Consider the following 13,438-nt stretch of genomic DNA (forward strand, 5'->3'; position numbering starts at 1 on the left):
CAAGGAAATGACAACATTCCCAGCAACGTTCTTAAAATGATATTATTGAGGAAGGTTCAATTAAGTGAAATGAAAATATATGGAAGCATATTAAAAGCTATGGAAATACGTTTAAACATGAAAACCAAGGGTTTGAAAGATATACTTTGAGCCTGAAACTGCATCTGTGGGAAAACAAAATTTGCATAATACTTCAGGGCAAACTGAGTTTGCCATAGTTCATGACATTATTATTACAGCTTCGATTTGGAAAAGGTTAACAAAATTTTGTTACACTAACAGATGTTTATAAGATGATATCTTTTATTTGTCTGTTTTTCACCAGCAAAGGCCTAGCTGAAGGCATTTATCACCCAGCCCCCTCTACAAGCAGATTGAGGCCCAGGGCCTAATAAAATCAAGGTCGGTGCTGCCTTCTCCTCCCAGGCTTCATGTCCTGGGATAGATGGGGCTGGCTGGTTTGGAACCAAAACTCCTGGGCCTGTAACTGAATAATCACAGTTTTCTTTCTGTTTGGGATCAATATGTTTATTACACAAAATCACTGAATTGCTGTGTCTGTTAGGTTTAGAAAATGAAGTCTGTTTCTTTATAAGAGACAGTTTGTTCCTGTCTATCTATCACATGCCGTCCTGCAACATTTAACTCAATTCCGGGAGAGCTGCCCAAGAAGCGACGTTCAGACCCAGGGGTAAGCAGTGGCCACCCTGCTCTCACTTTACCTGCTGACGAGACACTCACAGAGTCTGGGAGGAGAAAGCTGCTTGAGAAGAAATTGTCTGCAGTGAGCCAATTGACTCATTCAACTAATACAATTGCCAAGGTGGGTTGGGGGTGAGGGTGGGTGACTCATACCAAAAAAACAAGTGGAAAATAACTGTGGCATAGCCGGTGGCGGTTCCACCCTAGCAAACCTCTCCTCAGAAGAAAAAGAAGTCAGTTTCCTCAGTTACAGGTGAGCAGCTCAGGACTTGAGAGGTGACCTGATTTACCAAGTCAAAGAGCTGGTGGGAGCAGAGCCGTGACCTGCACTTGGGTTCCAGACACAGGGTTGACCATGCTGACCCAAGAGTGGGCACAGGTGGGTGTCTCAGGGCAGCTGCGGGGGTGCTAGCTCAGTGGTCACCCTCTGGGCCCCTGTTGGCTTGCACTGGGTCCTTCCCAGGGTTGAAATCAAGATGGGTCTGTTCCCATTTACACATGAGCTGCAAGTACTGAAGCCTGCAGAGGGAGACCAGAGCTGGGAAGGAACAGAGGTGTGTCAGATGCACTCAGCTGGGAACGGTGCCAGGTGGGGGTTGAGGGAGGGGGATGGAACAGGGCTTTCTCTGTCCCAGACACAGCTTGAAACAGGAGGGAAGGGGGCAGGGCACAACCTTTAAAAGAATGACATAGCCCGAGGACATGACATAAACTGATTACAATCAAATAGGTCCAAGATGGTGGACAAGTCGACTGGACGAGTGGACTTCCACTAGACCTTGAGCCTCAGTATACACTCATTGTAACACATTAGCAACGTGTTACAACACATTGTAACACACCCACAGGTGCCATGACAGTTCCAAAGCCAGCCATCAAAGACCAAAAGGTGGGCGGTGGCCAAATTTCTGGAAATCCCCACAGCAGCTGGAATACTCCTCCTACTCATTAGCCTATGAAATTAACCACTCCTATAAAAACTGACAACCTCAAACCCTGGGGTTGCTCTCGCCTTCTGAGATGGCCCACACTCTGTCTGTGGAGTGTGTTTCTCTCTAAATAAATCCACTTCTTACCTATCACTTTGTCTCTCACTGAATTCTTTCTGCGATGAGACATCAAGAACCTAAGCTTCGTTAAGTCCTGAGACCAGGTGTGTGATCTCAGTTAAAAGAGCATGGGTTCAAGTCCCAATCTGAGTTACATGGTTTTAGCTGTGCAACCCAAACTTTCTACCAACTGCAATAGTGGCTCTCTGACTGTTAGCGACCAGAAGCAGTCACTGACCACTTTGTCAGAGTAGCTCCTAGGAAGACCAAATCAAGAAAAAAGTCACAATTCCTCTGTATCATTTTCTCCAGGGAAGTGTTTCCCCAATCTGTCTCCTGTCACATCCCCAGTGCCTGAGCCAGGATGTGTCTAGGGTACAGTTCCTGCCCATCAAAGGCAGCAACTTTGTGAGATCCTTGTGTTGGGCTGGCTGTTTAGACAGAAAGCATCAAGCAGTTGGCATGAAGTACGACTCAAGAGGCAGAGATACCACCAGTGCCTCTCAAGTCTCTTCAGTAGCAGGTTCAGATTGGAGGACACTGCAAAGGCCTGTCAGGCACCACATGTGGCCTGCTTTCTCCCTCTGTGTGGTGATAGCCACAGGTCTGCTTAAAGAAGATTTTTACTGGAAAGGAATGCGCTAGAGACTTGTTCCTGACATGGGTTCTGAGCCCACACCTCCTGCACATCTGCTCTTTGTAACAAAGGTCTCTGGGAAGGTTCACCAGATTTCATTAAACATGACCCATTAAAAAGGACATTTGACTTCTCTTTGGCCTTTCCTCTGTTTCTAGAGAGTTGACACGAGGTGGAGCACTGGGCTGGGCTGTGCTGAATGGGCTTCCTGGATCAATAAGGGGGAGAATGTCTACCTGGTAGATGGTCAGGTGCCCGGGAGAACACAGGTTGTGCCCAGCATCCCACATACCTGTGGGCACAGTGCATGTGCTTCCTTTACAAGCACAGGAATCACTGCCCACTGAGTTAGGAATAAGGGACCAAATTGGAGCATTTCAGAGCCTCCAGAGAAGGCTGGAAAACCAGGATCAGAAAGAACCAGGGCACCAAGAGTGACTCCCTTTTGGAATGCTTGGGCCCCAACCCCTATTCCTGTATTCAGAATTAGTCCACTGAAAACAGAATCCCAGGGGAAGATCTGATGGGCCACCATAAGGCACATGCTTCCATTTGACTGTTTGGCCATAAGAGTCCATTGGCTTCTGCAGAGGGAGAGCAGAGCACTTTGATTTCCAGTCCCACCAAGACTTATCCAGAGGAGAAAAAGAATTCCCCAAATGGAAAGAAGGATGCCGATAGGGAAGGAGAGAGAGTTACTGTGCAGGCAAAGCAAAAGCAAAACTGTCCACTGCACTATTTTAACATGGTAGTCGATGGAGCTGCCGGTTCCTCAGGGGACATCTGTACCAGCAACCACGCTCTCTCCACTTTCCAGCCCTTCCTCAGTTTGCTGGGCTGGATGGGTACAGAGAAAGGTTATTGAGTGCTCAGATTCATCCCAGTCTCAGAGCTGGAGAAGTCCTTAGGTATTTCTGGTCCAAGCTCTTCTTGGATTGCCACCCAGTGAGGTGGTGGCCGGATTGTAGAGACCACTGAGGTGGTAGAAGTGTGGGACCCAGGAGGAATGAAACACTCTGACTCAGGCATTGGAAGGACCACTGTAGACCAGACTGTGGGGACCCTAGTGGGGAAGCTCATGGCCTCCTGGGAGAGATGAGGCAACTGGGACTGGGGTGGTAGCCAGACATGAGAGGGAAGATCTGAGTCCGGAGAAACCCTGAAGGAGAGGCAATGAGACTTACGACAGGGTGGGTGAGGGTGTGCAGGCTGGTGAGGACTCAGGGACTACCCTTGAGGGGACAGACACTAAAAGGATGTCCACGCTGAGCATCCTGGGACTTGGGGTGCCTTGAGAGCCATTTACACAGGCTGGTGTCTCTTCAACAGTTTTCAACACAAGTTTGAGAATTTGTTCGCTTATTCCTTATCATATTTACATTTAATATTCCTCCTTTCTTTTGCAAGTTTTATTAAGACCTAAATTAAATATGCAGCCAAGTAAAACTGTGCCCACTAAGAACTTAACCACAAATTTTTTAAGTTTAGTAAACAAATAAATGTACTCTTATTAGAAGGAAAACATGAGAACTGAGGAAAAATGAGAAAAAAAAATCAGAGGGAGGAATAATTTTTTTAAGAAAAAGGGGGAATTTCTATGTATTGTAATGCTAAAATATTAACAACAATTGGGGTAAATAACTGATTATTGTTTTTTTTGAAAATAGACTTTAGTTTTCAGAGTTTTAGGTTTAGGTTCACAGCAAAATTGAGGGGAAGATACAGAGATTTCCACAGCTTCCTTCATAATAAACATTCCCAAGAGAGGTACATTAGTTACAACTGATGAACCTACACTGACACATCCTAATCATCCAAGTCCATAGTTTACATTCAGGCTCACAGTTCATGGGTTCATGTGTTCACACTCGGTGTTGTACATTCTATGGGTTTGGACAAATGTATAATGACATATACCCAACATCGTAGTTTCATACAGAGTACTTCACTGCCCTAAAAATCCTCTGTGCTCTATTTATTCCTATCTTCCCCCTCAAGCCCCTGGAAACCTCTGATCTTTACTGTCTCCATAGTCTCGTTTCTTCCAGAAAGTCATAGAGTTGGAATCATATATTATGTATCCTTCTCAGATCGGTTTCTTTCACTTATAATATGCATTTAAGATTCTTCCATGTCTTTTCATGGCTTGATAGCTCATTTCTTTTTAGCACTGAGTAATATTACACTATCTGGATATGCTACAGTTTGTTTATCCATTCACCTGCTGAAGGACATCTAGGTGGCTTCCAGCTTTTGGCATTCATGAATAAAGCTGCTATAAACATCCACATGCAGGTGTTTGTGTGGACATAAGTTTTTAACTCCTTTGGGTAAACACTAAGGATCATGATTGCTGAGACCTATGCTAAGAGTATGTTTAGTTTAATAAGAAACTGTCAAAAACGGTCTTCTAAAGTGGGTGTAGCATTTTGCATTCCTACCAGCAATGAATGAGGGTTCCTTTTGCTCGACATCCTCATAAGTATTTGGTATCGTCAGTGTTCTGGATTTTGGCCATTCTAATAGGTGTGAAGAGTTAGATTCTTTTTAGCAATAGGACTGGCACATCCCAAATGTGAGCATGATAGTGGTTGTTTTAATTTCTAATATAGTCTTTATGGCTAAATATCCAGAAACATCTTTTAGTTTAGTGGAATCACTTGTCATCATGAAGCCTTGATAGATTCATGCAAATCTGAAAGATACTATCATCTTTTAACTATGAAACAATCAGCAGTCTTTATTACATGGAAACAAAACATTATAACAAAGATTTTTTTTTAAAAAATTCAAAGTAAGTCCAATTTTAAGTTTCTTCTTAGCACCATCTGCATGCATCACCATATCCTATAAAGCAGTAGAAAAAGAAATCAGATTTAAACTGATGAGAACAGCAGATACTATATTTGATCAAAAGACTGAGAAACAACAGCACATACAGTTGAGTAATGATTTTCAATGACCTTTTAGGGAGTTAAAAATGTAGGAAAAGAAGGGTGTGATAAAGTCATCAAGCGGTGATGGGGCACTAAGAAGAGATTCCTTTGATTCAGGGAGAAAGAGAAAGTACCAGTTATCCTACAATCCATGGAAGAAGTCTTCACTGATCCCCTCAAGGAGACTAGACAGGGAACATCTTGGGAAGGACCCTTGGGCAGAAAACCTCTGCAGACCTCTGGGCCTTAGTTTCCTCCTCTGGTGGGAGAAAAAATAGGGAACTAAACAAAAAGAGGGAACTAAAGTTGATGATGGTACACATTAATTTTGCTGCTCTGTTATACAAATATTTAATAATTTCTTATCTAAAATTAGGTCTGACAATCTTAAGGTACTTGAGAAAATGAGAGATGGCCTCAGGCACTTGTGGAGAACATGCTAGCACTGGTCATGGGAAGGGTCAGCAGCCCTGAGGTCACCCACACACGCACGGCCAGAGGATGGAAACTAGAGGTCCCTCCAGACACCCTCTCAGTCTCCTGATGCACTGGCTCCAGTCTGTGGGCTTGCTTCTCAGCCCAGTGTTTCTGCCATTCAGGCAGCTCCTAAAAAGTATTCCAGTATTTTGACATGGCTATTTCAGAGATAGTCTGGATGCTAACAATTTCTTTGAGAAATGTTTACTTCCACATAACCAGAACTCCAACCTGATATTATCAATCAACTTTGGAGAAATATTGGCAAATTTGGTGTTTTTCTTAGAAATCCAGGCAAGCTATGTGGAAATCTTCATTCCATCAGGATCTACTCAGAGGGTGCTTATAAGGTCATTTCAATACAAGGAATGTAAAAACAATTTTTTTTAATGAATCATGTTATAGTCCTTCATAAACCCCAGCCCCTATTAAAAATAATTGGTTTTATTTTGAAATGTTTCCACTCCTACATAATGAACTTAAAAAAAAATAAATTTATTTATTTTATTTATTTATTTTTGGTTGCATTGGGACTTCCTTGCTTCGAGCGCAGGCTTTCTCTACTTGTGTCAAGCAGGGACTACTCTTTTTTGCAGTGCGCGGGCTTCTCATTGCAGTGGCTTCCGTCATTGTGGAGCACAGGCTCTAGGCACGCGGGCTTCAGTAGTTGCAGCATGCAGGCTCAGTAGTTGTGGCTCACAGGCTCTAGAGCACAGGCTCAGTGATTGTGGGGCATGGGCTCAGCTGCTCAACAGCATGTGGGATCTTCCCAGACTAGGGCTCGAACCCATGTACCCTGCATTGGCAGGCGGATTCTCAACAACTGTGCCACCAGGGAAGTCCAATAATGAACTTTTAACAAAGTAATTTTATGGTACTTGAACTAGATCAATTAATTCTGATCAATACCAAAGAAAGTGAGTTTGCCCAATATGGCAGCAACATAACAGGATGCCCATTGCTGCTGGAATCAGTGAAGGCTGAACATAGTTCACCTTTGTGACTACAATCAATTTCTCAGATAACCAATCAAGATAAAATCATTTACTTTCTTATCTCTAGTAGTTTTCTGATACTGAAGCTTCAATTTCTCAAAATGTTCATTTTGCCTGTTAAAAACACCCATAAATTTTAAAACTTAAGGTAAAAAGGAAAATCGAACACAACAACATGTAACTGGATCTAATCTATTTTATTACTTTTTTTTTGCTTATGGGAAAAGCCAGGAGATTTAAGAAATCTACCTAAGAGATTAACCAGACATCCCCTCTTTAGTCTCTGATACATCAGAGAGATCTATAACTCCCATCTGGTTATAATAAGAATAAAAAGTTAAAAACCTAGAGTTTTATTGTTACTTTAAAGAATCAAATTCTTAATTTGAAAATAGAAAACTGAAAGCCAATTTAGGGAGGAAGTCTAAGATCCCCTGAAGCAAATGTGAGTTTCTTTCAGTTTGGAAATGATAATAAGCCATGTTATCTGAAAGGCAGAAACACTTTTTTCCTTTATAGAAACCGAGACCATGACCAAGCATCTCTCAGCTCAGGCCTGCCATCCTGCCCCATAGTCTGGAATTTACCTCTCATGTGGCCACTCTGGTTTTCTTCAAACTTCAACATCTGAAATTGGCTTGGAAGACTACATATGAGGACATCTGTATTTTGCTTTTTTAAGAGAAATTCCCCACATTGCCCAGGGAACAATTATCTACTCTTTAAGTTTTGCTGATTATATCTGAGGTTGATGCTTTTGCAGGAGCCTGTGTACTTGGCCAAATTTCCATTTTGTAGATTGCTTATGCTGAAATACTTAGTCTATTATCACTAATTTATTCATCTTAGAATATAAGTGACCAAAATCAAGTTAAATTATTACCTCTCTAAGAGGTTTACAAATTGAGAAGGGAACAATCATTCATTCTTTTCTTTTCTTTTTTTTTGGGGGGGGGATGCAACAAATGCAGTCTTTTTTTTTTTTTACATCTTTATTGGGGTATAATTGCTTTACAATGGTGTGTAGGTTTCTGCTTTATAACAAAGTAAATCAGTTATACATATACATATGTTCCCATATCTCCTCCCTCTTGCGTATCCCTCCCTCCCACCCTCCCTATCTCACCCCTCCAGGCGGTCACAAAGCACCGAGCTGATCTCCCTGTGCTATGCGGGTGCTTCCCACTAGCTATCTACCTTACATATGGTAGTGTATATTTGTCCATGTCTCTCTCTCGCTTTGTCACAGCTCACCCTTCCCCCTCCCCATATCCTCAAGTCCATCCTCTAGTAGGTTTGTGTCTTTATTCCTGTCTTACCCCAAGGCTTTTCATGACATTTTTTCCCTTAAATTCCATATATATGTGTTAGCATACGGTATTTGTCTTTCTCTTTCTGACTTACTTCACTCTGTATGACAGACTCTAGGTCTATCCACCTCATTACAAATAGCTCAATTTCGTTTCTTTTTATGGCTGAGTAATATTCCATTGTATATATGTGCCACATCTTCTTTATCCATTCATCCGATGATGGGCACTTAGGTTGTTTCCACCTCTGGGCTATTGTAAATAGAGCTGCAATGAACATTTTGGTACATGACTCTTTTTGAATTTTGGTTTTCTCAGGGTATATGCCCAGCAGTGGGATTGCTGGGTCATATGGTAGTTCTATGTGTAGTTTTTTACGGAACCTCCATACTGTTCTCCATAGTGGCTGTACCAATTCACATTCCCACCAGCAGTGCAAGAGTGTTCCCTTTTCTCCACACCCTCTCCAGCATTTATTGTTTGTAGATTTTTTGATGATGGCCATTCTGACTGGTGTGAGATGATATCTCATTGTAGTTTTGATTTGCATTTCTCTAATGATTAATGATGTTGAGCATTCTTTCATGTGTTTGTTGGCAGTCTGTATATCTTCTTTGGAGAAATGTCTATTTAGATCTTCTGCCCATTTGCAGATTGGGTTGTTTGCTTTTTGTTACTGAGCTGCATGAGCTGCTTGTAAGTTCTGGAGATTAATCCTTTGTCATTTGCTTCATTTGCAAATATTTTCTCCCATTCTGAGGGTTGTCTTTTGGTCTTGTTTATGGTTTCCTTTGCTGTGCAAAAACATTGAAGTTTCATTAGGTCCCATTTGTTTCTTTTTGTTTTTATTTCCTTTTCTCTAGGAAGTTGTTCAAAAAGAATCTTGCTGTGATTTATGTTATAGGGTGTTCTGCCTAAGTTTTCCTCTAAGAGTTTGATAGTTTCTGGCCTTACATTTAGGTCTTTAATCCATTTTGAGCTTATTTTTGTGTATGGTGTTAGGGAGTGATCTAATCTCATACTTTTACATGTACCTGTCTAGTTTTCTCAGCACCACTTATTGAAGAGGCTGTCCTTTCTCCACTGTACATTCCTGCCTCCTTTATCAAAGATAAGGTGACAATATGTGCATGGGTTTATCTCTGGGCTTTCTATCCTGTTCCATTGATCTATCTTCCTGTTTTTGTGCCAGTACCATACTGCCTTGATTACTGTAGCTTTGTAGTATAGTCTGAAGTCAGGGAGCCTGATTCCTCCAGCTCTGTTTTTCGTTCTCAAGATTGCTTTGGCAATTAGGGGTCTTTTGTGTTTCCATACAAATTGTGAAATTTTTTGTTCTAGTTCTGTGAAATATGCCACTGGTAGTTTGATAGGGATTGCATTGAATCTGTAGATTGCTTTGGGTAGTAGAGTCATTTTCACAATGTTGATTCTTCCAATCCAAGAACATGGTATATCTCTCCATCTATTTGTATCATCTTTAATTTCTTTCATCAGTGTCTTATAATTTTCTGCATACAGGTCTTTTGTCTCCTTAGGTAGGTTTATTCCTAGATATTTTATTCTTTTTGTTGCAATGGTAAATGGGAGTGTTTTCTTGATTTCACTTTCAGATTTTTCATCATTAGTGTATAGGAATGCCAGAGATTTTTGTGCATTAATTTTGTATGCTGCGCCTTTACCAAATTCATTGATTATCTCTAGTAGTTTTCTGGTAGCATCTTTAGCATTCTCTATGCATAGTATCATGTCATCTGTAAACAGTGCCAGCTTTACTTCTTCTTTCCAATTAGAATTCCTTTTATTTCTTTTTCTTCTCTGATTGCTGTGGCTAAAACTTCCAAAACTATGTTGAATAAGAGTGGTGAGAGTGGGCAACCTTTTCTTTTTCCTGATCTTAGTGGAAATGCTTTCAGTTTTTCACCATTGAGGATGATATCGGCTGTGAGTTTGTCATATATGGTCTTTATTATGTTGAGGAAATTTCCCTCTATGAGTACTTTCTTCAGGGTTTTTATCATAAATGGTGTTGAATTTTGTCAAAAGCTTTCTCTGCGTCGATTGAAACGATCATATTGTTTTTATTCTTCAATTTGTTAATATGGTTTATCACACTGATTGATTTGCATATATTGAAGAACCCTTGCATTCCTGGAATAAACCCCACTTGATCATGGTGTATGATCCTTTTAATGTGCTGTTGAATTCTGTTTGCTAGTATTTTGTTGAGGATTTTTGCATCTATGTTCATCAGTGATATTGGCCTGTAATTTTCTTTCTTTGCGACATCCTTGTCTGGTTTTGGTATCAAGGTGATGGTGGCCTCGTAGAATGAGTTTGGAAGTGTTCCTCCCTCTGCTATATTTTGGAAGAGTTTGAGAAGGATAGGTGTTAGCTCTTCTCTTAATGTTTGATAGAATTTGCCTGTGAAGCCATCTGGTCCTGGGCTTTTGTTTGTTGGAATATTTTTAATCACAGTTTCAATTTCAGTGCTTGTGATTGGTCTGTTCATAGTTTCTATTTCTTCCTGATTCAGTCTTGGCAGGTTGTGTATTTCTAAGAATTAGTCCATTTCTTCCAGGTTGTCCATTTTATTGGCATAGAGTTGCTTGTAGTAATCTCTCATGATCTTTTGTATTTCTACAGTGTCAGTTGTTACTTCTCCTTTTTCATTTCTAAATCTATTGATTTGAGTCTTCTCCCTTTTGTTCTTGATGAGTCTGGCTAATGGTTTATCTATTTTGTTTATCTTCTCAAAGAACCAGCTTTTAGTTTTTTTGATCTTTGCTATTGTTTCCTTCATTTCTTTTTCATATATTTCTGATCTGATTTTTATGATTTCTTTCCTTCTGCTAACTTTGGGTTTTTTTGTTCTTCGTTCTCTAATTGCTTTAGGTGCAAGGTTAGGTTGTTTATTCGAGATGTTTCCTGTTTCTTAAGGTGGGCTTGTATTGCTATAACCTTCCCTCTTAGAACTGCTTTTGCTGCATCCCATAGGTTTTGGGTCATCGTGTCTCCATTGTCATTTGTTTCTAGGCATTTTTTGATTTCCTCTTTGATTTCTTCAGTGATCACTTCGTTATTAAGTAATGTATTGTTTATCTTCCATGTGTTTGTATTTTTTACAGATCTTTTCCTGTAATTGATATCTAGTTTCATAGCGTTGTGGTCGGAAAAGATACTTGAAATGAATTCAGTTTTCTTAAATTTACCAAGACTTGATTAGTGAACCAAGATATGATGTATCCTGGCGAATGTTCCATGAGCACTTGAGAACAATATGTTTTCTGTTGTTTTTGGATGGAGTGTCCTATAAATATCAATTAAGTCCATCTTGTTTAATGTATCATTTAAAGCCTGTGTTTCCTTATTTAACTTCATTTTGGATGATCTGTCCATTGGTGAAAGTGGGGTGTTAAAGTCCCCTACTATGAATGTGTTACTGTCGATTTCCCCTTTTATGGCTGTTAGTATTTGCCTTATGTATTGAGGTGCTCCTATGTTGGGTGCATAAATATTTACAATTGTTTTATCTTCTTCTTGTATCGATCCCTTGATCATTAGGTAGTGTCCTTCTTTGTCTCTTGTACTAGTCTTTATTTTAAAGTCTATTTTGTCTGATATGAGAATTGCTACTCCAGCTTTCTTTTGGCTTCCATTTGCATGGAATATCTTTTTCCATCCCCTTACTTTCAGTCTGTATGTGTCTCTAGGTCTGAAGTGGGTCTCTCTTAGACGGCATATATATGGGTCTTGTTTTTGTATCCATTCAGCCTATCCGTGTCTTTTGGTGTGAGCATTTAGTCCATTTACATTTAAGGTAATTATTGATATGTATGTTCCTATTCCCATTTTCTAAATTGTTTTGGGTTCGTTATTGTAGGTCTTTACCTTCTCTTATGTTTCTTGCCTAGAGAAGTTCCTTTAGCAGTTGTTGTAAAGCTGTTTTGGTGGTGCTGAACTCTCTCAACTTTTGTTTGTCTGTAAAGGTTTTAATTTCTCCATCAAATCTGAATGAAATCCTTGCTGGGTAGAGTAATCTTGGTTGCAGGTTTTTCTCCTTCATCACTTTAAATATGTCCTGTCACTCCCTTCTGACTTGCAGAGTTTCTGCTGAAAGATCACCTGTTAACCTTATGGGGATTCCCTTGTGTGTTATTTGTTGTTTTTCCCTTGCTGCTTTTAATATACTTTCTTTGTGTTTAATTTTTGATAGTGTGATTAATATATGTCTTGGTGTATTTCTCCTTGGATTTATCCTGTATGGGACTCTCTGTGCTTCCTGGACTTGATTAACTATTTCCTTTCCCATATTAGGGAAGTTTTCAACTATAATCTCTTTAACTATTTTCTCAGTCTCTTTCTTTTTCTCTTCTTCTTCTGGAACCCCTATAATTCGAATGTTGGTGCATTTAATGTTGTCCCAGAGGTCTCTGAGACTTTCTTCAGTTCTGTTCATTCTTTTTTCTTTATTCTTCTCTGCAGTAGTTATTTCCACTATTTTATCTTCCAGGTCACTTATCCGTTCTTCTGCCTCAGTTATTCTACTATTCATCCCCTCTAGAGTATGTTTCATTTCATTTATTGTGTTGTTCATCGCTGTTTGTTTCATCTTTATTTTTCTAGGTCCTTATTAAATGTTTCTTGCATTTTGTCTGTTCTATTTCCAAGATTTTGGATCATCTTTACTATCATTATTCTGAATTCTTTTTCAGGTAGACTGCCTATTTCCTCTTCATTTGTTAGGTCTGGTGGGTTTTTATCTTGCTCCTTCATCTACGGTGTGTTTTCCTGTCTTCTCATTTTGCTTATCTTACTGTGTTTCAGGTCTCCTTTTTGCAGGCTGCAGGTTCGTACTTCCCGTTGTTTTTGGTGTCTGTCCCCAGTGGCTAAGGTTGGTTCAGTGGTTTGTGTAGGGTTCCTGGTGGAGGGGACTAGTGCCTGTGTTCTGCTGGATGAGGCTGGATCTTGTCTCTCTGGTGGGCAGGTCCATGTCTAGTGGTGTGTTTTGGGGTGTCTGTGGACTTATTATGATTTTAGACAGCCTCTCTACTAATGGGTGGGGTTGTGTTCCTCTTTTGCTAGTTGTTTGGCATAGGGTATCCAGCACTGTAGCTTGCTGGCCGTTGAGTGAAGTTGGGTGCTTCTGTTGAGATGGAGATCTCTGGGAGATCTTCACCATTTGATATTATGTGCAGCTGGGAGGTCTGTTGTTGACCAGTGTCCTGAAGTTGGCTCTCCCACCTCAGAGGCACAGCACTGACTCCTGGCTGCAGCACCAAGAGCCTTTCATCCACATGGCTCAGAATAAAAGGGAGAAAAAGTAGAGAGA

This window comes from Delphinus delphis, chromosome 6, assembly GCF_949987515.2.
Source record: "Delphinus delphis chromosome 6, mDelDel1.2, whole genome shotgun sequence".
NCBI classification, from domain to species: Eukaryota; Metazoa; Chordata; class Mammalia; order Artiodactyla; family Delphinidae; genus Delphinus; species Delphinus delphis.